At 48.8% G+C, this 23,872-nt stretch overlaps 1 long non-coding RNA gene across 1 annotated transcript; it reads left to right on the forward strand.

The window, feature by feature from the left end:
• Positions 1–8,551: 8,551 nt before the first annotated feature.
• On the forward strand, positions 8,552–20,786 carry LOC142584367 (uncharacterized). Its single transcript, XR_012828773.1, has 3 exons — positions 8,552–9,806; positions 9,877–10,077; positions 20,690–20,786. It is a non-coding gene; the product is annotated as an uncharacterized LOC142584367 (long non-coding RNA).
• Positions 20,787–23,872: the final 3,086 nt, after the last annotated feature.

The raw sequence follows: 23,872 nt of genomic DNA on the forward strand, positions 1-23,872 counted from the left end.
AAGCTCCTCGAACGCTTAAGAAGGGCACAGGAGTTGTCAGGTGAAGCAATGACAAAGGCCCAGCAGAGGGCCAAGGTTTATTATGATCGGACAGCCAGGGCCCGTCGTTTTGAGGTGGGCGATGAGGTCATGATATTGCGCACATCGCTAAACAACAAACTAGACGTGCAGTGGGAGGGCCCAGCACGAATTGTTCAGAAACTGTCGGACGTTAACTACGTGGTAAGTCTGCCAGGAAAGCGGAAAGCACAGCAAGTTTACCACTGTAATCTGCTCAAACCTTATAGACAAAGGGAAGCAGTGGTGTGCATGATGGTAAACGTTCCTGAAGAGCTTCCGGTCGAGCTTCCGGGACTAGGCTCAGTGACGAACAGGGAAGACACCGGTCAAGTCATTAGTGACCTTATCAGTAAAGCACCGCTGTCGCCCGAGCAGAAAACCGAACTACACCAGCTATTACAAGAGTTTCAAGGTCTGTTCTCTGAGAGGCCTGGTAGGACTTCTGTACTTACTCATGATATAGAACTTACCTCCCCAGAGCCAGTACGATCCAAGGCGTATCGGGTGTCACCCCGCCAGAGCGATATTATGGAGGCTGAGGTAAAGAAAATGCTACAGCTCGGTGTTATTGAGGCAGGTGAGAGTGATTATACCTCCCCTTTGATTTTAGTTGAGGTACCGGGCAAGGAACCTCGTCCTTGCGTCGACTACCGCAGGCTTAATTCCATCACTAAGGATCAAATTTATCCGATCCCTAACATCGAGGAGCGCCTTGAGAAAGTTAGTAGCGCTCAGTTTATTTCCACCCTAGATCTTGTCAGGGGTTATTGGCAGGTTCCACTCACAGAAGAGGCTGGTAGGTATGCGGCGTTCATTTCACCAATGGGAACATTCCGTCCTAAAGTGTTGAGTTTTGGTTTGAAGAACGCGCCATACTGTTTTTCAAGCCTCATGGATAAAGTGTTGCGGGGACAGCAAGAATTCGCTTTACCGTATCTAGACGACGTAGCGATATTCTCCGCATCCTGGTCTGAGCATATGGCACACTTGCGGGCAGTGCTAACCCGCCTGCGCGAAGCGGGCTTGACAGTCAAGGCTCCTAAGTGCCAGTTAGCACAGGCCGAGGTTGTCTACCTCGGTCACGTGATTGGTCAGGGTCGTCGCCGCCCCTCTGAAATAAAAGTGGCCGCTGTGCGAGACTTTCCGCAACCGCGCACCAAGACCGATATTCGGTCGTTCTTGGGTGTCGCCGGGTACTATCAGAGGTACATCCCTAGGTACTCTGATATCGCGGCTCCCCTGACGGATGCTCTAAGAAAGACAGAGCCTCAAACAGTCGTCTGGGACGAGACAAAGGAAAGAGCTTTTAGCGCCCTAAAGAGTGCCCTAACAAACCAGCCTGTGCTACGATCGCCAGACTATACAAAAGGGTTCGTTGTTCAGTGCGATGCTAGTGAGCGAGGCATGGGCGTTGTACTGTGCCAACGGGAAAATGGAGAAGTAGAACACCCCGTCCTGTATGCTAGTCGTAAGCTGACCAGTCGTGAGCAGGCGTATAGCGCCACCGAGAAAGAGTGCGTGTCTCGTGTGGGCCGTTCAGAAATTGTCATGCTATCTAGCCGGCTCGAGGTTTATCATTGAGACGGATCACTGCCCTCTCCAATGGCTGCAGACCATCTCTCCCAAAAATGGCCGCCTCCTGCGCTGGAGCCTCGCTTTACAACAATATTCCTTTGAGGTGCGTTACAAAAAGGGGAGTCTCAACGGTAACGCCGATGGCTTAAGTCGAAGCCCCTAACGTAGGAATCAGCCTCAAAATTGTTGGTTACTGTTGTTTTTCTTCCTGAGGCAGGATTTTTTTTAACATATTGCTTTTGTTTAGTGTTTCAAAGTGATGATATGCTTTCTAGTGCAATTTTCCAATTTGTGGACGCGTTCTGAGTGATGCTAGACTACTGTAAGGAACTAGGCAGTGGTATAAAAAGGGGAAAGAGCCTGGCAGGGCTTAGTGAGGGTTGTGCCGTGCTTGCTGACTGAGCGGTTGAGTTTCAGCGTAGTTCTAACGCTTGCCGGGAACGAGAACAAAAATGTGAACTCTCCCGAAGTCACTTTGCAGTGTCCCGTGCGAACCTGAACGAGAGAACGAGGCCTTCTCTGTGCGCTGCGCTCAAGAAACGTCGAGGGACGCCCAACTTCGGTTATGAGCATCATCGAGCGACATCCCTCCGGACAGCGGATGCAGTCCCCTGTCCATCGGGATCTCCTTCCCCCGGCGGGGAGGTCTGTTGCGTTTCGCCTGCGACACGCGGTTTTGCCGGCGCGACTGCGGCGGCGCGGCAGACATTTTGGCCCGTTCGGCGTCGCCGCAACGCTCCCCGCCAGGCGTTTCCAGGCGTTTCCAGGCATGTTCCGATGCCACGTGTCTTCATGTGCGTGTGTGAGTGTATGTGCCATTGTGCCCGAACCAGGCGATGCGACAGCAGGGGTCACCCTCTCCTTCCAGTCATTGTGCCCGAACCAGGCGATGCGACAGCAGGGGTCACCCTCTCCTCCCAGTCTTTGTGCCCGACCGGCGGCGCTACGACAGTGTGCGTCACCATTAGCCCATTGTACAATCACGTGCTCGTCTATTGAGGGGTTCCTTCTTGCCCTCAACTGCGAGAGTATAAAAACAGCTGCCCCCGGACGCCAAAAAGAGGGCTCCGATTTCTTCTGTTGAGTAAAGTGCTCTCCCGTCTCTCTACTTCGGTCAACCTGACCGCCACCTCTTTGCGATGTTAAAATAAACAAGTTGTTTTGTTGTTACCAGTCGACTCATGCTTTGCCGGGACCTTCGGATGCTTCCAGTTGTACCCCAGGCCGCCAGGCCAACGCTACCCTTGGGGCTTGCGACCCAGGTACAACCACGGGCGTCAGCGCCGAGTTCCCAACAACCGATGCCATCGGTGGGATCCAAACAATACTCATACTTAGAGACGCGATGGCACAATGACGCCAGTGCCACATATATGAGCTAGTCACCACAAAACAGGCTGTTTACATTCGCAGGGTTGTCTTTCAAAGGGATACATTTCACTAAAAGGCTGGCAAGGATAAACGCCTCACCAAAATGGGGCACCAGTCCTGCGTAATGTCAAATGCCTGTGGGTAAGGAGGGATTAGTTCACCCTTTTTCGCACGTACTGGCGCACCAGGCACCTCCGAGACCACGCCGGAATTCGGGGACGCAATGCTAGATGACGCAAAGTGTGCATTGAGATGCGCGAGTGAGGAGCCGGGCTTTAGTATGCACGGCTCATACGTACCTACGTGCCACTTGCGCAATCTGGGAGGCCACGCTATCTCGGAGGCCCCGCAAAGAACTTAGCGCGGACTTCGTGGCGGCGTCGCTAGGTGGCGCAGCGTGTCCAGATGGAAGTGGGTAAGAGGAGCCCGGCTGAGCGCACGCCTTATAAATCACGCGTTTTGGCTATTATCATACTTGGATATTCATCATAGACGAGTTCTGCCCAATTTTTTCCCTGCGTACCATGCTGGGGCTATTCGGCTGGACAACAATCCTCAGGCGTCTCACTAGAGCTTACACACATCAATCGACCCGCGGCCACTAGCTCTCGTAGCTGCCGTGCAGGGGTCATCACTACTCAGTGGGCCACTACAAAGCAAATCACTCTGGAATTATGGCGTGATCGGCTAATTGATCGAAATCGCAGGCTTTTATTTAGACTGAAATAACCATCCATCTATACCGCATGTGCTTTGCAATGTGAAGCAAGAGGGCGTCGCATAAAGTTAATATCGACTAACGAGCCATTGACCGAAGGTTATGGAGAGGTAGCAGAAACGGCGAAGCATTTTGCTGAATCACAAATGAGCTTAAGGAGCTGAAAAAGAAAATATGAGTTCGAGGAGGAGGAAGGACCGAGCCATTTGCTGATACGACGATGGTGGCTAATCGGAGGCTACGGGCTTCGCGCATTTCAATCCGCAACGTCGCCTGAAGAGGAAAACACAAAGACCCACATCCGAAAGAAAACAACAGGAAAAAAATTGGAGGACGCTTAAGCTTCGCCTTCAAGAGTGGAACGCGACAGCGTTCCCGTCGACCCGCCAAGGGGTGTAAGACAATGGGCTACGGCGCAGCGACTACGCGCCCCGCATCGGACGCGGTGAGCGTCGAGCAACGCAGCGTTCGGCGCGACAACGAAATGTGCGCCTGAGCAAGCGACGCACGCCTGAGCCTTAGAAACAGCTTGTTTCTAAGGCAACACCGCGTTCACTAGAGGCGCCTTTTGTACCGCTTTGAAGCATCGAACTCGTGGCTCAGTGGTAACGTCTCCGTTTCACACTCCGGAGACCCTGGTTCATTCCCACCCAGCCCATCTTGCAAGTTGTTTTTTATTCATGAAGTGCCTGCTGGGATTTATCGCTCACGGCCAACGCCGCGGACGCCGACGCCGACGACACCGGCTTTTCTGCGACACGAGCTCCTTAACGCTATCGCGTTAAAAAGTGACAGAATAGACCGCCTGAGCAGCAACAACAAATTTGATACACTGCGTTTCGGAAAGTAAGTAAGCGAGCGTGACGTTCCCGCGTTCCATCACTTATGGGCGATCTGCCTATAGCGTCTGTAGTCGCGCGAGACTAAGGAGTTGAACGCGCACACACACACGCTCAACGTTGTTCCTGCTACGGCGGCGGCTCTCTGATTGGTCCTGCTGGGAAACGATGCATCATGTCGCCTTGCTGGACTCCTGCAAATAACAAACAAGCAGTAGATGCACGTCCACTTGATTGCGTGCTGCGAAGCAAATTAGTTGAGACGAGAGGCGAATAAACAAGCGGGTACAATCATCACGCCGATGACCGCTCCGTAATACGCGCGTAGCATCGTCCCTATACGGAGGCTGCCGCATGCTTGGGTTTCACTTTATTTGACCCCTACCCATTTGCGTATAGAGGAGGTATAGAGGCAGCGACTGACCCAAGGTGCCGTCTTCGGGCTCCCGCATTTAATACACTCGTGCTCTTGCGTTCTATAAAATCATCGGTATGTCACACGCGCTATGCATTCGCGGTGGGGGCAAGCCAGGCTGATCATTATAGAGCAAACTTGACAGCCCCGAAGGAGCCCCCGCGGGCAAAAAACGAGATGAAAGAAGGGTGACAAAGAACTTTCTCCACTGGACGAAGTCGTCGCGCTGGGGTGTTCAAGTCGTGGCGCTCGTTCGCGAAACTTATCATCGCCATCTCCTCCCGGTATCCGCCCCACTTCGCTGGGGCAGTTCGTCTTTTGGTCTACTCCAATTTAATGGCCATCGACACAGCACAATGCTTCAGCCGGCCCCTATATGTGTATATACACCAGAGCCCACCACCGCGTTTTCTATGGCGTGCATGCCTTCTTGCATGCCTGGACTTTCACTTTTTTTCTCTCTCTCTCTTCACGATGTTCTCTCGCCTGCAGTCTACGTCACGCGTCTTAAGAGCTTAAAGGTAAAGACAACATACTCTGGGATTCGCAATTATAGCATAAGCCGATGATGACACGGGCTAGTAACGAGATGGGGAACTGCGGCGTCCACAGGCCCCCACGGTGACAGGCCTCGCAGGCCCTCGAAACGTCGGTTGCGGTACCACGACGTGCGACGGGACTGGCACGACACAACCACAGCCTCCATCGCACCACGGCTGTAGCTCTCGAGTGTGTGTCGTTATTTGCAAGGCGATGCCTCTGCCATAATTAATGATGCTTCACTTATCATGCGCGACCCTTGCCCAAAGGAATGCTCGTTGTACAGGAAGTCTAAGCAAGCAGCTTGGGATAGAGACAAAGTAGCAGGGCGTGGCGGGGAAATTTATCTCCCTGGACACTTCAGCGCGAGCCCGCGAAAATTCCCATAGCAGCTCTATCTCACACCAAAGAGAGTAGTCACTGAAGTCGTGACAAGCATAAGGATTCGAAGCATTTTCTTCGTACGCGGCATCGACATATACGTACCTCCGATATTTTGGGGATAAAGGTGCAGCAAAGGAAGGTGAAAAAAAAAAGTAGGCGGCACTCGGAAGATGTGGGAGCTACAACAGAGCCCTGATCGTTCCCTCCACTCCCCCTCTGCTTTTTCTTTGTTTCTATGACTAATTTTTGTTCTTGCACATAATAAAATGCGGTGCTTCGTAGCACTCAAGTCATACCGATGTGCTAAATACATTTTTAAAGAGCCAGAAATTAGTCTAACCAATATAGTTACTATTACCAGTAACTAACATTAATCGGGAAAGCATTCCAAATCCTGGTTGCAATTGCATATATACTCGGACAAGATCGCTGCAGAATGGAGAGAATAAGTTCCACATTCACTCGAGCTGTGCATTGAGAGAGAGAGAGAGAGAGAGAGACGCAAGACAGTAAAGGCTTGTTTAACAGACGTTTGTGTAGTTAGCTACCCTAAACATGAGCGGTGATGACGGGGGAGGGGGTTATATTGGAGTGAGAGAGCGAGAGGTGGGGAGAGAGAGGATGGGATCTCAAACCCGTCGCTTGCGCCAGAGGCACAGTGTGTCTGTTGTAAATCACTTAAGTCTTTTGCCTTCAGATATTGAAGAAGCGCTCGTGTGCCTTGCTGGGTTTAAGAGCGTTGAGGTCAGGCTCCCAGGAGCTTAGCTTCCGTAAACAGCTGATTGTCCCGCCTGCAAAAGGTACACGGGAGACTATGGCGTTGGTCTTCTGAACGTGAACCGCCGAAGAAGACGTTATATACAGAGCAGACGATCTCTTCCACATCGTTTCGCCTGCGGTCCAGATTATCGCTACACTTATCCGAGGCGACACGCGATTAGGCAGATATTACGCGGTTCCCATGGCGTGTTTTCTTGGGAAAGCGAGAATTTAAACTTACGGTCCTCGCACACCTCTGAGATGTGGATGCCCTTGTAAACATGTTTCATGACGTCTCAGTGTTGTATAAAAAAAAATAAAAAAAAAACGATTGTACATTTCTTTCTTGGCATTTCTGCCATATTCAATGCTAACTGAACATGCCTATAATTATTTTGTTGGTATGTAAAGTGTCTCATGGCATTTCGGAGCTCTATGAAAAATAACAAAAAAGTTACCCACGTTGACAATTATTACTTTTTTTTGCGGTGAATCATGCAGTATTCATTGAAATTGTCATGGCTATAAACGTTTCGTTGATTGGACACGCAGCTACATTATTACCTACATTATTTGCGCACAGTTCTTAACCCACAATGAAAGGTTGTTTTACCCTGCGCTAAACTGGCACCCATGCTAAGCAGCTGCCTTCCTTGGCCACAGACATCGAATCGACGACAACTCGTGCTTAGCACGAGAGGGTCATAGCTCAATGAAGCCTCTGTTGAGAAGTCGCCGCGCAAAGCAAAAACAAAACAATATTTAAATAAAGTTATGAAAAAAATTAGGAAGTAAAGAAAATTAACTCTATATACCATCGACCATACCAACACGGAGGAAGCAGGTGGTAGGATCAGATGCACTAATCTTTGGTAAATGAAGTTTTCAACAAGGAATCGAAATATATTTAAAAGTGTTATTTGTGATTAGGTGCTATATAGAATAATTTTGTCATGATATTTCTTGCGGTTATGAAATCTTCATGCGTGTGATTTTCTCGTACCAAATCTTTCGCGATGTCTTTCCGCCGAGTCATTCAGAGTAGAGGAAGAGCGGCTTTCTATTAACTGAGCTTTTCGTTCTCCGCCTCTCTATTACGTTGCCAACAAAGACAGGATGCTAGCGGTTTGGGACACCAATATCCGGAAAAAGCTCAAGTGGCGCAAGTCGAGTGGCTCTGGGGTTCCGCTGCTCAGCTCCGGGTCGAGGGTTCTGCCACAGTCGCGGCAGTCGCACTCCGATAACGGCCGAAATGCAAAAACGCTCTTGTACTTAGTTTTAGATGCGCGTGAAAGAACCCCAGGTGGTCAAAATTAGCCCGTCAGTGCCCCTGCTACGGCATGTCTCATAATAAGATCGTGTCGCTCAAGCACGCAATTGAAAGCTTAGAATTTCAATTTTTTTTTTGTTCCAAGAGAAACGGTGCGGCAGTAGCAGGCGACTGCGCGTACAGACAACACGAAACATGTCGCGACGGGCGCTCACAAGTTGCAAGTCATGCTCGCTGCCGGAGCCCAACGCGAATGCGAAGGCGGCCACGGAGCGGCGGACCGCGAAGGTTCCGTCGGCGGGTTATAATATCGATAAAGCTACGGCGACAGCGCTACCGCCATTCCGTGTCCAAGAACACAGTGGAAGCATGTGGAAGCTTCTAGAACATTCCGAGTTCGGCAACTGTACGCAGGCTGCAATTTTTTTCCTTCTTTTTATTCCTTTGTTTTTACCATCCCCACTCGCGCCAAACGCGGTGATAACAGCGGCGCGGCGACTAGCGAGCCGGTGACGTAGTTCGACATTACACCAATGAGAGAAGAAAAGAAATTGCCCGGGCGTATCAACGCATGCGCCGAAGAGCTTGGCATCGTGGTCGTCGTGGGAATATAGCGAGCATCCGGGGGCTCGGGCCGCCATTTTACATTTTCTGTCCACTTCGACGTGCCTCGTCTCGGCTGCCTTCTGCGCCGCACCATACCTCGAGGTCCTGCTGGTCTTAATTACGTGCTAACAGTGGCAGCGCTTTTCGAAGTTGCACGTTGCGCACGTTCCCGCCTTCGGCCGACTCTGGAAGCACTGGCTTCATGCCCCGGGCCTGCAAAACGTGAGGCACGCCTCGAGAGACTTGTAGCCCGACCCGCCTGCCGTCTCGGCAATTCCTGGCCCGGCTTTCGAGCTCCCGGAGTGTAAGCGACCACCAGCCGGCATAACTACGTTACTATACGCCAAGACACTCCGGTCGAGCCGGCGCAGTGTATATAAGTCGCAAGTCGTTCCTGCCGAGTACTCGTTCTTTTGTTTGTGCTCGTTTCCACCCCCCGACGGCGCCTGGACTATTGAACTGTGGATGAACTCTGAGCGTGGCCACTAACCCCAGGACCTGCGCGGCAACCGCTCGTCACGGCGAGCGTCGTCTCTACGAGCTTCGCATCGAGCGTCCTAAACGCTCACAAGGCCTGTTCACTTTGTGCATCTTTTTCTAGATGGTCTAGCTGGCGAGGGTGGCGCATGGCTTAGAGAAGTTAACTGTTCGTTCAGTTGCACTAACTAGCGCTCACTAGGGTTGTATAGATACACTACAAAATTGCGTAAAGTTAGTGTTGTTGCTTAGCTGTAAGCCCGAGGTTTCGTGGGCATGGCTTGCGGCCACACGGGTCTTCTCCGTGCCGGAATCGAAGAGGACGGGCCACGTGTTGCGGGGTGGCGGCGTATAGCTTCAGGTATTAGCTGACACACAGGGTTAGCTCACACTGCGCAGGCTACAGCTGATAGCCGTCCTCTTACGACTGCGTCAGGGACATGGACCCATCCGAATGGCCTTGCGACCCGACCCCACTATTTCGTGACGGAGATAGCCCGCGCGCGTCAGTGCTATCGAGCGAAATGTGGAATGACGGAAGCAAACGGCATTCGGAAATTACCTCGCCAGCTATTAGGCACTAACCCGCTCTACGCAGCACCTCGACGCCGGACGTCGCCTGTTGTTTTCGTCGGAGCTGGGCCGGGCAACAGCTACAGTAAGCGGCCCGTTTCGTTGCCGTTGCTGCTGTTCGTTTTTTCGATGTGGGCTCGCTATTTTCCAGAGCATCACTCGTACCGCGCGCGGTCTACCGTGTTCCCTCGTCGGTGTGGCCTTGTGGCCCTGCACCGGGTAAGTACCACCTACAGAATAATAGTACATCTGTGTTCTCGAGTGCTTAAAAAAAGCCTTGTCGTTTCAGGATCCCAAGGTCCGCTTTCGAGATTTCGGGCCACAAGTAGGAAGGATATCCAGTGTGCTGCTCTACGTTTGCCATGCTCTCAACGTCCCCCACCGGAGATGGCCTTGAGCACCTCTTACCCATGGCTGACGGCGTTGGCTCCTTTGCATTTCCACGTCCATGGCGTCCTTCTGCTACAGGGGACATCGTTTGCTACTACAGGTAAATATCGTTTACACACGATTCGCACTATCGCTGTGTCTTACTATTATTTATTATTATTCATTACTGATTTTTATTCCTCGTTATTAATACTGTTACTCCCAATACTTCCGCTATTTTTTACTCGGAGCATAGCAGGTGGGATTACTGCAGACACAAACGCCCATGTTGGAGCGCCAACGTGTGGCCGCATTGCCAGGTGCTCGCATGTCGTAGGTGATGCTCAACGCCATAGCGCATAAAAAATAAATTACGCGGCTCCCACGCGCTGTTGGAATCGGTATAAGCGAAGCTTTCTTTACTGTCTGCGTTGATTGACGGCAATTGGCGGTGTTTTTTTGTTCGCGTCGTATGTACTTTAGCGCAGACTTCGTGTGATGTTTGCCTTGCGTGAACGACTTATTTGTCTACGTAGTACACAGGACAGATAGCGATGCGGGATTTGCTTGTGCACCATTGTTCATAGCCGGGGAGAAAAGTCAGCACTATCATGGCCTCGCAAGGCGAGTGGCCAGAAGTGGTGAACTTCAAATAAATTACGGGGCTTTACGTGCCAAACCAATATGTGTGTGTCGCTTTCCCAGAGCGAGGTATCCGGCCAAGAAGCGGGAGATTTCACACTGCGCACACCGTAACTAGCTCTCATATGATCGCGGCGTGTTGATGATGCATGTTTGAACGATCGAGACGGGTGACTGCTTCGAACATGAATGGTTTATTGAAGTAGCTCGCGGCAAGGAGCCTTTCTCGTATTAGTCTTCGAGTACCTTGGTGAAGGTATCTTACAGGCTCCCGCCTTCCAACTTGCACTGAGGTAGGCTCTGGCTGGATGTTTGAGGCACCCTTCAAAGATGTTGTTCGCAGATGTTCCGAGACATTAGTTGTTGACTTTCTGAATTAGACAAGCCCTTGTTATTTCGTCGCGTCTAGGGTAACTTCTTTCAATTTGGCACATTTTCTAAAATGTTGTTCGACCCGGTCTTCACACCACATCGCCTTTGGACAATGGTTTGGCTTGTCTCGTTTTGGCTTCAGTAGCACCTGTTTACTTGATATATTCGCGATGCCATCTCATCCACCAAGCTTTCACGAGTTCGCATCTGCTTCGCCGTGCTTCAACGTCGCCGTTGTATAGCCTTGTTTGTCCACTTTGAGGCTGTTGGCGTCCGCCTATGTTTGCAGGTATCAGTGGCATGGGCTCATTAGGTTAGCCATGCACATACGTTAACGGTCAGTTGTTAAGCGCTCCTTCAACTTCAGCTACAATTGTGGGTAGCTTCTCCACTGTAGTTGCACTTCTTGAGATTATTTTTCGCATCGATGTCTTCAGGCTTCGTATGAGGCGCTCGAAAAATCCTTTCTCCGCACCTCCACGGGGCGCACTCGGCTATTGTTTTCCATTGGCGTGTATTGGAGTAATACTTCACCCGTTCGTGCCCAACAGCTTCAAGCATTTCCTTCTCTGCCTTCGTAAAGGTACTGGCGTTGTACGAGCAGATTACGGCAGGTATAGCCCGTCGTGCGGTGAATTACTGGAAAGCTTGTAAAAACTGAATATCGACATGTCGGTGTTCATCTCAAAGTGCACTCCTCTCGTTACCGCGCAGGTGAAAATTACTACGTGTCATACAATGTCGTATTTGTTTTCCTCATAAAGTGTTCCGGTGAAGTAGGTTCCTGTGCCTTGTAATGAGCTTGATTCGTTGACTCTGTCCGCCGGGAGGGGATGCAGAATTTAAGTGGCCGGTCTTGTGTTACGCCTCTTGCAAACTATGCGTTTATTTAAAACACTTTTCACGTCTTGGCGAACTTGCAATATTCAGAACTTAGCCTGCAGTTGCGCTAGCGTTGCTTGAAACCCGCCGTACAATATTTGATGAACGGGACGTATTGGCGGTTCCGTGAAATACCCGTCCTTTGCATATAAGATGACGTGCCAGCTTTGATTCTTGGCTGTAGTGAAACGCCCTTTTTGTGTTGTCTGTCCTTTGTTGTAATAATAGACTTGTCCATTTATATTAAACGATTTAGCGCTTGACTCAGTATTGCCACTTGGTTGCCTGAGTAGTACTTTTGTCGTATCCAATATGTCTCTGCAATTTCTTCCTGTAAACGGTCTTTGTGATCTTGCGTTGTCTATGAACCTGAATACCCATGCTGTTACTCTTAAATACCGCCCGTATGACGGATTTGATTTACAAGATTAGTTGATTCTCTTGTTCCTGGGCAGGTGTGACAATGCGCTTTGTGTTGATCGCCCATCTGTACATTCGTGTGAATCACGCTTGTTCTTTCTGGCTACACGGGTGTAACTCATTCGGGTCCATGCCACCATATTTTTCGAGTTGGCCATGCACTTATACCACGTGGGTGTAGATCGGCATGATTCTTCACCTTGAATGAACGATTCGCTCGTTTGTTCTTACTTCGACGACTCTGTCAACTAATGTATCCCCTTTGCTTGTCCCTCTGGTACAATGAAGTACAATCATTGAGTCGGTCAAGCAGTGCTTCTTGAATTCTTGCGGTGAAGTGACTTGATGTAGACGCTTAGTCTTGATGCTATCGCCGCTTCCATTAGCTCAAGTCTTGCTAAATTTGGCTCTTTGATTGGAGCTACGTCGCTTTTCGCTGTCGGTAGGCTTCGTTCCATCGGTTTGCACGACTGCCAAGTGTACTGCCGCTCCGCATGCTGTTCGACTCGCGTCGACATACAGCTTTTATGCTTGTTCTAATTGATCCTTGCTTGCGTAGTATTGGAGAACTAGAACTAGCAGCTCCTTTGTTTCAGACATCAGGTCCCTCCACTTTTCGCATTCTTCTTTAAGAAGTGGCTCGTCTCGCGCGTCGTCCCTTCCATAATTTTTGAAAGCCTATCTCTGCGCGTATCGTAAAGGTGACGGCAAACAAAGTGCATTAAATCTTTCCTGCTACCTGTGCAGCATTGTCCTTTTGGTGAAGTACGTTGTTGCTGGTAAGGATGCAAACTTGTCCACAGCAAAGGATAGCACGTCTTTTGAGTACTTCCATGAAATGGTAAGAAGCATTGTGTATCCTTTCAATCGAATCCCTATGTGATCGTCGACCCTTTCGTTTTCAGCTATTTTATTTAGGCTCTCTACATTGTATGTCCATTTTATCAAGTTCATCGCCGCCTGTTTAATCAATTGTTACCTTCATACCTGGCTTCAACTGAAACGGTGTTCCAGGAATATGATATCATACGGGTACAGCACTTATACAAATTTCGTATTTTGCGATCATTCTTCTTTTCAAACACTTATAAAGAATTCCTTGTTACTATATCAAACCTTACACCTAATTACCCTGATAGGCGTACGCGACATACCTTCACATGGTCTGTTCCTCGTTACCGGACCACCTACAACTCACAGGCACTCCACTTCAATTTACCATCCATTCTAAACGAATTTCCTGAACTACTGCTACAAAAAAGCAGCTATGTTAGTTCTTCATATCAATGTTCTAAATAGAGGTCGCATAGTTATCTTTGGAACGACGTGCATGTCTTGTTTACGTGGCTTTTGCCCATCCTGTACTTATTGTATTCTGTTGTGGTCTTATCGTTGCACGATGTCTGTTATCAGTGCTATTTTTACTCTTTATTGCTTGTGAAACCTGTTAAATTACCAGAATTTTATTTTTATTTACTTTTTTATTTTGTGCAGTCAAGTCTGTATACGATGTTTATGCTGGGGACGTATTCTGAAACGTTCGCCGCCGCGAAAGTTTCGCCCTGGCCACGCCTCCGCCGTTGCGGCGCGCTCTGAATGGCTGCTTTGACAAAACCGGAAATTCAGGTGGCGCAAGTGAATTTCCGGTTTTGTCAAAGCAGCCATTCAGCGCGCGCCGCAACGGCGGAGGCGTGGCCAGGGCGAAACTTTCGCGGCGGCGAACGTTTCAGAATACGTCCCCTGTATAAAAAATTGATGTGTATCCTGCTGTAACACTTTATGTTAACTTCAAGTAATCCTTACGTAAACTTGTCACAGTATTACTCAGATGTTATAATTATGATCAAATGTGCATATATGTGCTGTGAACGTCACATGCTGCGGATGTGAAGGTCTTCAGGGACTCGGTCAAGCTGCCTATAGATCAGCTTTTAGCCCTGAAGACCATCCAGAATTTCCTGGTGAAATAAACTTTGATTGGTTGGTTGTTTTACCTTTTCGTACAAGTTGACCGCACCTTAAAAAGTTGCTTACCCTAGGAATACATCATCCACGTAAATCTTTCGGTACTATTTCTTGCATCTCCTAATCACTCGGCCACTTGTTTCAAATGGTTCTTGATAGTAACTGCCAGAAGAAACGGGCTCCGAGTTTTACCGGAACTATCTCGTCATGCTGCAGGTTTGTACTTCATTCCGCAGCTTTTCCTCAATCGTCATACTCCCACCACAGAAATCTCATGGCATCTGTCCTCTTAGTGGATCGAAATTTGTAGGAATGCCTTTTCAACGTCTCCAACTAGGGCCACCTTTTCCTTAGAGAGTTTATGCCCTGCCTCCAGATAGTCGTTTCATGACACGCCTTTCGGCGTGTGTGAAGAGGCGTCGAATAATACACGAACCTTTCTTGTGACTCGATCTTCTCGAAAGCCGCGGGATGTGGCATGTAATACCACAGCGTAGTCAGTGGTTCTGAGGGTTCCTGAACCTCTTCCGCGACTTCCAAGGTAATATATTCTGAGATTGCGTGATCATAGCGTAGCAGCATATTGACACGAGTACTTGTTTATTTTTTCTCCGGCGATAGCGTATCACCGTCTATCTACGCGCTTGAACCGCAGATCAGATTTTCGCCGATTGTGTTCGCCACTATGGTTGTGCCTTGAGTGTAGCCTGTTTCTGGGCACACATCCTCCCAGAAAAGTTTTGCAATCCTGGTTTTCTACTGTGTTGTTGATCCTCACTACACGTGACATCTGGTATAGGTGCTTCACGTTCATGCTCCGGACGCTCCCAACAAGCCGTAATCCATGCCTGAACTCCGAAGACAACCAACGTCGCCAAGGACCAGCGAGCTAGCTGCAGGCTGCCAGGACGGGCCCCGGAGCACGGACTTCTGCCTGAGACGATCATGGTCAAGCCAACATCTATAATGGAAGCCCCAGGGTCCTTCATGTTTCAACCCAGGGAGCCACCTACCTTTCTTCGTCGAACGATCCGGAAACCTGGCTTTCTTAGACTTCTGAAAGAATCTCAGCCTTCAACAAGTAGACCTCTGAGAATAAGCTACACCACGTGCACTTCTCCCCGGAAGATGTAGAGGACATGGTTCAAGAACCGGGCCGGAGTCCGCCCTTAACACGTGGGACCATTTTCGCAGTAACTTTCTGAGGACCTTCACGTGCGTTGTCCGGAAAGGGCCGAAGTTTTATTGGAAGCCTGAGTACAGCTACCTAACCAGAACGTTGCCATGTTTACGGAAGAAATGAGCCGTCTATTCAGCCACGCCGATCCGAAAATGTCCGAGAGTCCTGCTCAAGCATGGTACAATGTAATAACATTTAGCCGGTATGACTCTAAGACCGTCGTCGAGTTTCTTCGACAGGCCACCAGCATCGACAAAACGCTGGACAGGCGGGACCGACAATTGAACCGTCGCACGATGTCAACAAATACAGCGGTCATGCGGGAAGAGCTTCATAAGTTGATCTGTTCATCGCAGCGTCAAGTGACTTCGATTGCTAGCGTTGTACGCGAGGAAATCCAGCAGTCACTCGGGGTCCTCAGTCGCCTCAGCCAGAAGCGATGACGTACACCACTGTAGTCCGCCGTACCGTTGCCCCTCCGCGCGTGCGCGCCAGGGCCCGATAACGCCGCCAGTCCGTCGTCCCACGCAGCATGCCAAAAGATTCGCGTTTGGCGCACCACCGTCCGCTCTGCTACCACTGCGGAGAAACGGGCCACGTCTACCGCCGATGCCCATACCGCGAGTAGGTTTGCAGTTGACGCGCCACGTCCACAGCTTGGCGAGGGGCCACGCGACATCACCGACTACATCGCTGGAACGCAGTGGAGGCCCCAGCGTCCTGCGCGTTCGCCGTCGCCAAGACTCTACCTGTCGCCGCAGTGCCGACCATACACTGGCCCAGCCCTGGGCCCTTCCGTAAGCCCCTATCCGGAAAACTAAACGTAGCTACCGATGGAGGTGGGGTACATCCTCTAAGATCCTCCTCCGCCGACGCTGACGCTTGGTGATCTATTTCGACGGCGCAGCAACGACACGCCGCCATCCCGACGAAGCCTGGAAGCCAAGAATATACGCCAACGAAAGACAACCTGACGACACCACATACTAGCCACAGGTCAACGCGACGCAGGCGTGAACCGACGCGAAGATCGAACTGCAACGGAAGCAAAGAACCACTGTCCGCGACGTGCGTCTCAACGGCCACGAAGTCGCCGTGCTTGTAGACACTGGAGCCGCTATACTCCATGTGTGGATTATCCGCCACTAAGTTGAAAACATGTGACAGCACTCAGATTTGGACAGCTTGAGGACACCTCATGATCATCACTATTGCGGGACAATGTCTTCGATTTTCTTCATCCTTTTCGGTAGTCGGGGGAGTCTTTTCATTGGATTTTCCTTGTCGATTTACAAGTTAACGTTTTCATTCCACTGCCAGTGGATTTGCCAACGACCGTTTACTTATATTTTACACTGAATGAATTTCGGCTTCCTTAGTATTGACACTTTGTTTGGGGATCCCCGTTGATTCAAGGCTGCGAAACCTTTGTAGCTCTTCATGAATTGTTTCCACAGCTTCAACCTTCAGAACCATGACCAATTGATTTTATGCTTGATTAAATGGTTTTGGGGCCCTTTTTGGGGAACCTTGCCGTATTCAACCCCGTGTTGTCTTGACTGCCATGAATCTGCTTTCGATATTTTACGTTCTACCAGCGAAGAACTCCCAATAATTGAGCCCTTGAGCAGTCCTATGGCTTCCGTTGCAGTCGTCTTGGTTCTGTCATCCGCCATTGTAGCTTTAGTTAATTTCTCTAGTTGAAATTCTGAAATGTATCAGGTAGACAACAGATCACGTCGGCTTGTAGATCTTCTATTACCACGGCTGATTTGTCTCCTCGCGTTGCTACAGTTAATTGGTCAACGTTAAATTGAATTTTTTGTCTCCTTCGAATGAACCAGTCATCAGCCTCTCCTGTCACACCTTCGCTCATATTTCTTTTACTAATCCAGCTGCAATAAATTCCCGCTGGCTTTCGCTGTCTAATAGCAGTCGGTACTGTCTGCCACCCTTATTCTTCCCCTATCCAAGCTACAGCTGTCTCCAAAAGCGCAAAATTGTTTTACATTTTCAGTTGCGTGTATAGTAGCCGTCGTCACTTCCGCTTGCTGTGTTGTGACCTGCTCTACCTTTCCTTGCGGCACCGTTATGCCTACTGATCTAGCATGTTGTCCTTCGCACTGCTTACATTTCCCTCTTGCTCTACAAATAAGTGCAGTGTTCTGGCCGGGTGCATCTGAAACATTATTCTCAGTGAGAATGGCACTTTTTCGTTATCGGAATGTTCCGGCGACAGTCCTCAATTGCGTGGTCGTTCTGCTTGCACAACAGGCAGCTTCTGTTTCTGAGCTATAAAAGCTGTAATTCCGAAGCTTTCTGCTATTATTCCTTGGCTTCACAACTATCCTGTTCACACTGTGTGTCTTCAGGAAAAGATATTTGCTATCACTGAAATGATTTAACGCCTGTCCGGCTTCTCCTCGCATTGTTTTCCTGTTGCTTTGCGCGCTAGCTTTCTTGGCTGAGCTGTTTTTCATTGCTTCTTTTCACTTGAACTACACCAATAACTCCGGTGAAATTGCTCTCTTCAACGCTGTCAACATCGACGCGAAGCTGGCACTCGAATTACTGAAGGTGCAGACCGGCACTGTACCACTGTGCTCCGTGCACTATCTTGCGTAGTTAAGTTCCTTGCACCGACCTCACTTTCTCTAGGGTAAAGAGCACGTTCATGCGCATCTCCACTGATCGTTCACGATTTCCGAACGTTCGTATTTTTTATCGCTTCATCACAATTTTCATATGCAGATACGCACTGAAGCACTTATACAGCATACCCTGCCTTTCCGGTTAGAGATGCTAATAAACTTTTGTTCCTTGCTCATGTTGGATCTGAGGTGAACGGCCGGCTCACTCGTACTGAGCCCAGAAGAGATTCCACTCCATAGCTTTTCCGCCAAACTTTCTCATTTCCAGATTAGGTAGTTTATGTATTTCCCTTGCGTCTTGTTCTGCACTTAGTGATGCCGCCGGCGTTCTATTATTCAAATCTAACTGTATGGCCTCTCGAATTCTGAACTCTATTGTAGGCAAGATTGTCCTTAGTATTTTCTGCTACGAATTCCTCCATTTGGTCGTTGGCGCTGTTGAGGCTTTCGCTTATTCTCTTGCGTTGTGTAAAACATTGGTCTGTTAATTGCGTAGGTAAGCTTCGTGATCTGGGGGCGAAGCGCTTTCTTTTTCTTCGTTACTATATACTTCGCTCATTTCTAGTCGAGTAACAATGGCGTCTTGCTTCTCAGTGAGCTGTTCCGATGTTTATATATGGTTTTCTCTTAGGTCTCGTTGCCTGATACGCTGCTCCACCAGTTTCCTTTTCTGCTTCTTTGCTGGTTGCCCTTCCTTATGGGCGGGGAGGTAGTATGCTGGTTCGCGACACCATTGTTAAAAACGATAGACCGGTGACTGCTTCGAATGTGAAGGGTTTATTAAAGCAGCACGTGACCGTGACCAGGAGCCGTTCTCTTGCTCATCGTGTTCGAGTGCTTCGATTATATTTTACAATGGATTTCCATACTGTGGCGCATAGCCTCGGTGGGGGATCGACCAAGAAGTGGGTCGTGCAATGGGACATGCATAGAACGGGTCATTGCCGAGGAAGCAGCCGGTACAATTAAAATATGACACGAACAAATAAAAGGCCGGTTAAGATGTCGCATTGTGTAGCGCGGTTAATTGCGCAAGAGAACCTGCACGCGCCTGTTTTCTTCCCGTCAAACACGCCGGTATGAACAGCTTCATGAAAGCTTCGTTTCACAGAAATTTCAACATGCTCCATGACTCCGCATTTGTCTGCAATGGCACTTTGTTTTAACGGTCGCACCAGACACGTATGGCCGATTACTGTTGCATAGCTTGTCGAACGCGAGCGTCACTTTCTCGTCTCTTACGGATTCTTTAGTCCCGTCCCAAGCCTCTGTCTGTGTTTTCTCTCTTTTCGTGCAGTCTTCCTCGATAAACCATATCCGTTTATTCAACTTGTAACCTCACTGAACGACCGTTCGTCGAGAATTCGGGAGCTTACATATAACACGGCTTGCTTTGCCTTTCGTCTTGCCTTGCATAACGATGGATGCGTTCAATAGTGACCGCTTCCTGACCGAGCACGCCCCGATTGTGTAATGCCGAAGAGAGCTCCTGTGTCACTCCTGCCTCCTTGCTGCTGAGATTATGGAAGGGTTGGCTCTGCAACTCGCGCTTGCGTCTGTCTGCAATCTCTCGGCTGCTCTGCGCCCAATTCCACGTAACGTGGCTTCCTGCTTTCAGTAAACCCCGTAGCAACGGTATCTTCTACTTGCGTACTCGTTCGCCATAGACGCCATATGCCATAAACCATATAACTTGACAACCTAACGACATTTTCTAGATCGCCTATTTTGTTTCAATCATTCCATTCATACTAATAACTTAGATTTCGCAAGCATTAATTTCTTTGCAACATTGTTAGCGAGTTTCGATTCAACCAGTCTCTTTTCCTTAATATCTTGAATATCGACAGCAGTTTCAAGTTCCTTAGCGATCTGCTTAAGGTCTAGTCCTGGGTTGGTTTCAATGTACCCTCGCATAGGAAGCAAGCTGAAGTACACAACCGTGTCGATCACAAAGGATGGTCGTGGGAAGGCCAGTGCTACTAAAGAAGTATTGTTCGCGCTAACACATGTGAAGATAGGTAAAAGTGGTACAATGTAGGTGAGGGGGGTTAATTTGAGGCCCGAGTGCAGGTAGCGCTGCCACGCCCGGTCACGATGGCGTTGACGGTGCGGCGTTATCAAGTTCGGAGGTATGGTTGCCCTGTGTCGATACGTGCAGAGCGATCCACACGTGTAGCAGTTCAGTCGTACCACTTAAGCTGACGAAAGGTGTGGCAGGGAGCAGCATGTGGCGATGTGCTCCTGCGCCGCCAGTCTCATCGAACCGCACCGCTTGTTCCACGCGCGCCGGCAGATCCGGCGCGAGCATTAGCTGCAGAACGTAGAACTGGTCAATTAAGAGGTGAGTGCTGGTAGCATGGTCATGTCCATGCCTTACTGAACAAGCAACTAAACCAGCCATCAAGATGCATACACACTGCGAATAAGTGCACTGGACGATGCTGGTTGCGTCGCTTGATAGAAACGGAAGAGCATAGGACGATGCTCGTTTCACTATGTATGCGCCTGGTTGACTGGTTTAATTCCTCCTTCGGTATGTACCAACTTACCCCAGCAATTAGCCATACTGCATCCGTGCCTTATTGTTCCAGAATCTTGACCTCTGCTTTCGATCGCAGCCCACGTGTAAGGTGGATATCCAGCGCGCTGCTCCACGTTTGCCATCCTCCCAACTTCCCCCTCACGAGATGACCTAGAGCACCGCTCGTACCTTGACCGACCGTTCCCCTTCGCCGGTGCGGTCTCGCTGGCAGACGAGATTGCTCATCGGTTTTCTTTGCTACGGGCAAGTACCACGCACAGACCACTCGCACGACTGTGTCCTCGAGTGGTCGAACAATACGCCTTAGTGCTTCAGTTCGTTTTAGATTCGCCTTCCCTTTCGTTACATGAATTCGTTTCATCGCTTGGACACGTATACGACAAAGGAAATAGAATACGAGGAAAACGAGGGAATACAAGTGCTTGTCGCTACCTGACTAGGTCCCTGTCCTCAATATTTTGCACTCGAGCAACAGCGGTAACCTATCATTGTCACTAAAATAAAAAAAATGAAATGTAAGTTTCTATGCACTATATCAAAATTCACTTATCTGGACTACCAGTTCATAAGCAAGCATGCAATGTTTACTATGTGGTAATTATAATTAAACACATCCCATGACTAAACAAAGCTTAACGTTCCGTCAGCAATTACTTCCTTGTCTGGTTATTCAATTACCTCACAGGCTCCCGAAGGAGTATTGCGTGAGGGGAGGATACAGGGAATTAGCAAAAAGGAGTACGAAGTGTACATTGTTAGCGAGTAAACATGAAAGAACAAGTCTCTAACAATGTTCACGCAATACAAAACAAACGTTTCTTTTGGGCGAAGAAAACCCTCCTAACCGTGTGTTGCGTAAACTCGGATAGCCCAGGAAAAACACCTGGCATCTAAAAAGCAAAAGAAAAATTGTACTAGCAAGCGTGGGGGAAACAATATGAATTGGTAGCTTGCTGAAATGTCTCTAGGACTTTGCTTGCTGAATTTCACGACAGCGGGGTTCAAGAGGTCAAGGCTGTCTGCCGTACTAAGTCCTCGGTTTTTAAAACCAAGTTTTTTGTAGATCTCTTAACCTCAGTATTAATGTCGCCAGTATGCACGTGTGGGGATGGATTGCGAATAGCAATTTGTAACTATCTCGCGAGTCCTTGGTAGTCTGTTATTCAGCAACATTGAAGCGAAAGGAAATGCTTTATTTCGTCGTTCGCCTTTTCATTTAAGTACTAAAAGTTGTGCCCCACATCACAATACATACTGCATCTGTGATTGACCTGCATCTAAGTGGCATTTGGTCTCTCCCTCCCTAAAGCACCTATTCTACCAGATGGCTTCATGTTTAAATTGCCAACATCGTCATTCCAAGGTAGTCATGAAAAGCATCCAATATGCTGTTGGTCCGCTCCACATGATCAATGCCCATAGAGACCTAAAGGGTTTACTCCCGTGATTGGAAACTTAAAAAGATCACTGACTTCGCTTTGCTTTATGTGCTTCAATTGAAACTCGTTCGCATCTAGTAACTTTGGCAACTGTCTTAGCCACCTGTTTGATTGTATTCGTTAAGTCAGCACTACACGAAACAATTCATGTAATCCACGTACAAAACTTTTTGTTATATTCGTGGAATGGTAGCGATATTATTTACCTATAAAGCAAAAATAAACGTGGCCCTAAAATACCTTTGTGTTACGCCTTTAGTCATTGACATTAGCTTGGAGATCGATGCACCCGTGAAACACACTGGTACAATTTTGTAGATAAATTCTAATTAACTTAGTCCCCACCCACTTCTATAAGAACATCCTGAAGAGTAGCCGCCGTGGTTGCTCAGTGGCTACGGCGTTGCACTGCTGAGCACGAGGTCACGGAATCTAATCCCGGCCACGGCGGCCGCATTTCGTTGGGGACGATATGCGAAAGCACCCGTGTACTTAAATTTAAGTGCACGTGCAAGAACCCCAGGTGCATGGTCGAAATCTCCGGAGTCCTCCACTACGGCGCGCCTCATAATCAGAAAGTAGTCTTGGCACGTAAAACCCCATAATTTTATTTTAATTTAACATCTTGAAGAGCACTTAGTATTCGACTTCATCAAAGGCCCATCTTAGGTACAGAAATATTCATACTGCATTCAACTACCGTTCCATATTTTATTATTGCTTCCTTTGTTTGCAACATCGGTAGCTCAATTAACTTGTCCTGTTCAAAGCTCCACTAGTGTCGCGAAATGTTTCATGCTTTTTCGAGAAAGCGAGAAATTTTTTGTGCAAAACGCTTTGGTATGTTCTAGTGGAAATGCTCAGTACGCATACTGTCTTTTCAGGATCCCGACGTCTGCGTTCGATTGAGGCCCATTAGTCGGATTATCGAGTGTGCTGCTCCCCGTTTGCCACCCTCCCAACGTCCCCCTCGGGAGATGGCCTGGAACACCGCTCGTACTCTGGCCGAGTGTTTGTTAAATTACATTCCCTCACCCATGGCGTCCTGCAGGCAGTCGGAAGCTTGCTCCTGGTCCACCACTATACTGGGGAGTATCGCGTACTGACGTCTCGTACTTCGGCTCTGTCCTCGAGTGGTCGACAATAAGCCCGCTGATGTTTTCGTTTTGCAGATGACCGTTTTCGATGGCGGTGAGCGAGGAGGACGTCCGAGGCAGTCTTGCCAAAAGGTGGAAAATTTTACATATTGTGGACACTATGTCCGAGATCACGGGGGAAATATTATTCTGGCAATGAAAACATGTTATATTTTTTGACATCAGAAGGGCTTTATCGATTTAATGTGCTGCAGTGTACAGATATGGGCAACAGTAGTTGTTTATATTAGCAGACAACTGAAGTCAATGCGACATGCCTGAATTATTAGACGGACGCTATTTTGCGAGATTTCTAAATGTCGTCTTACGTGTGGCCAGCTTCGGTTACGCTTTCTGCAGCTGACGTCAAGTTGCAATGACACACTACAAAGGGCTCACGTCAGCGACCTCGGCGACTTTTTTGGCGTCTACAGTGCGAGTAAGACTAAATTTTGAAAGCAGTTTCAGCAAAGCTGGTTAGATCTTTTAAGCGCTGAATTGCTGCACTACAGGAGGATGACCACCAGCTTCATACGTTTTGGGCAATGTGTTCAGACAAAACGTGGCCATGTATAACAAACTGAACATCGTGTAATTTTTTATTTTCTAAGCGAAGTATGACGCTTGCAACATGCCGATGAGGAGCCGGAAGTGTAGCTTCTTATTTACAGATAGCTTTCTTAA

Source organism: Dermacentor variabilis, chromosome 6 (genome assembly GCF_050947875.1).
Source record: "Dermacentor variabilis isolate Ectoservices chromosome 6, ASM5094787v1, whole genome shotgun sequence".
In the NCBI taxonomy this organism is placed as follows: domain Eukaryota; kingdom Metazoa; phylum Arthropoda; class Arachnida; order Ixodida; family Ixodidae; genus Dermacentor; species Dermacentor variabilis.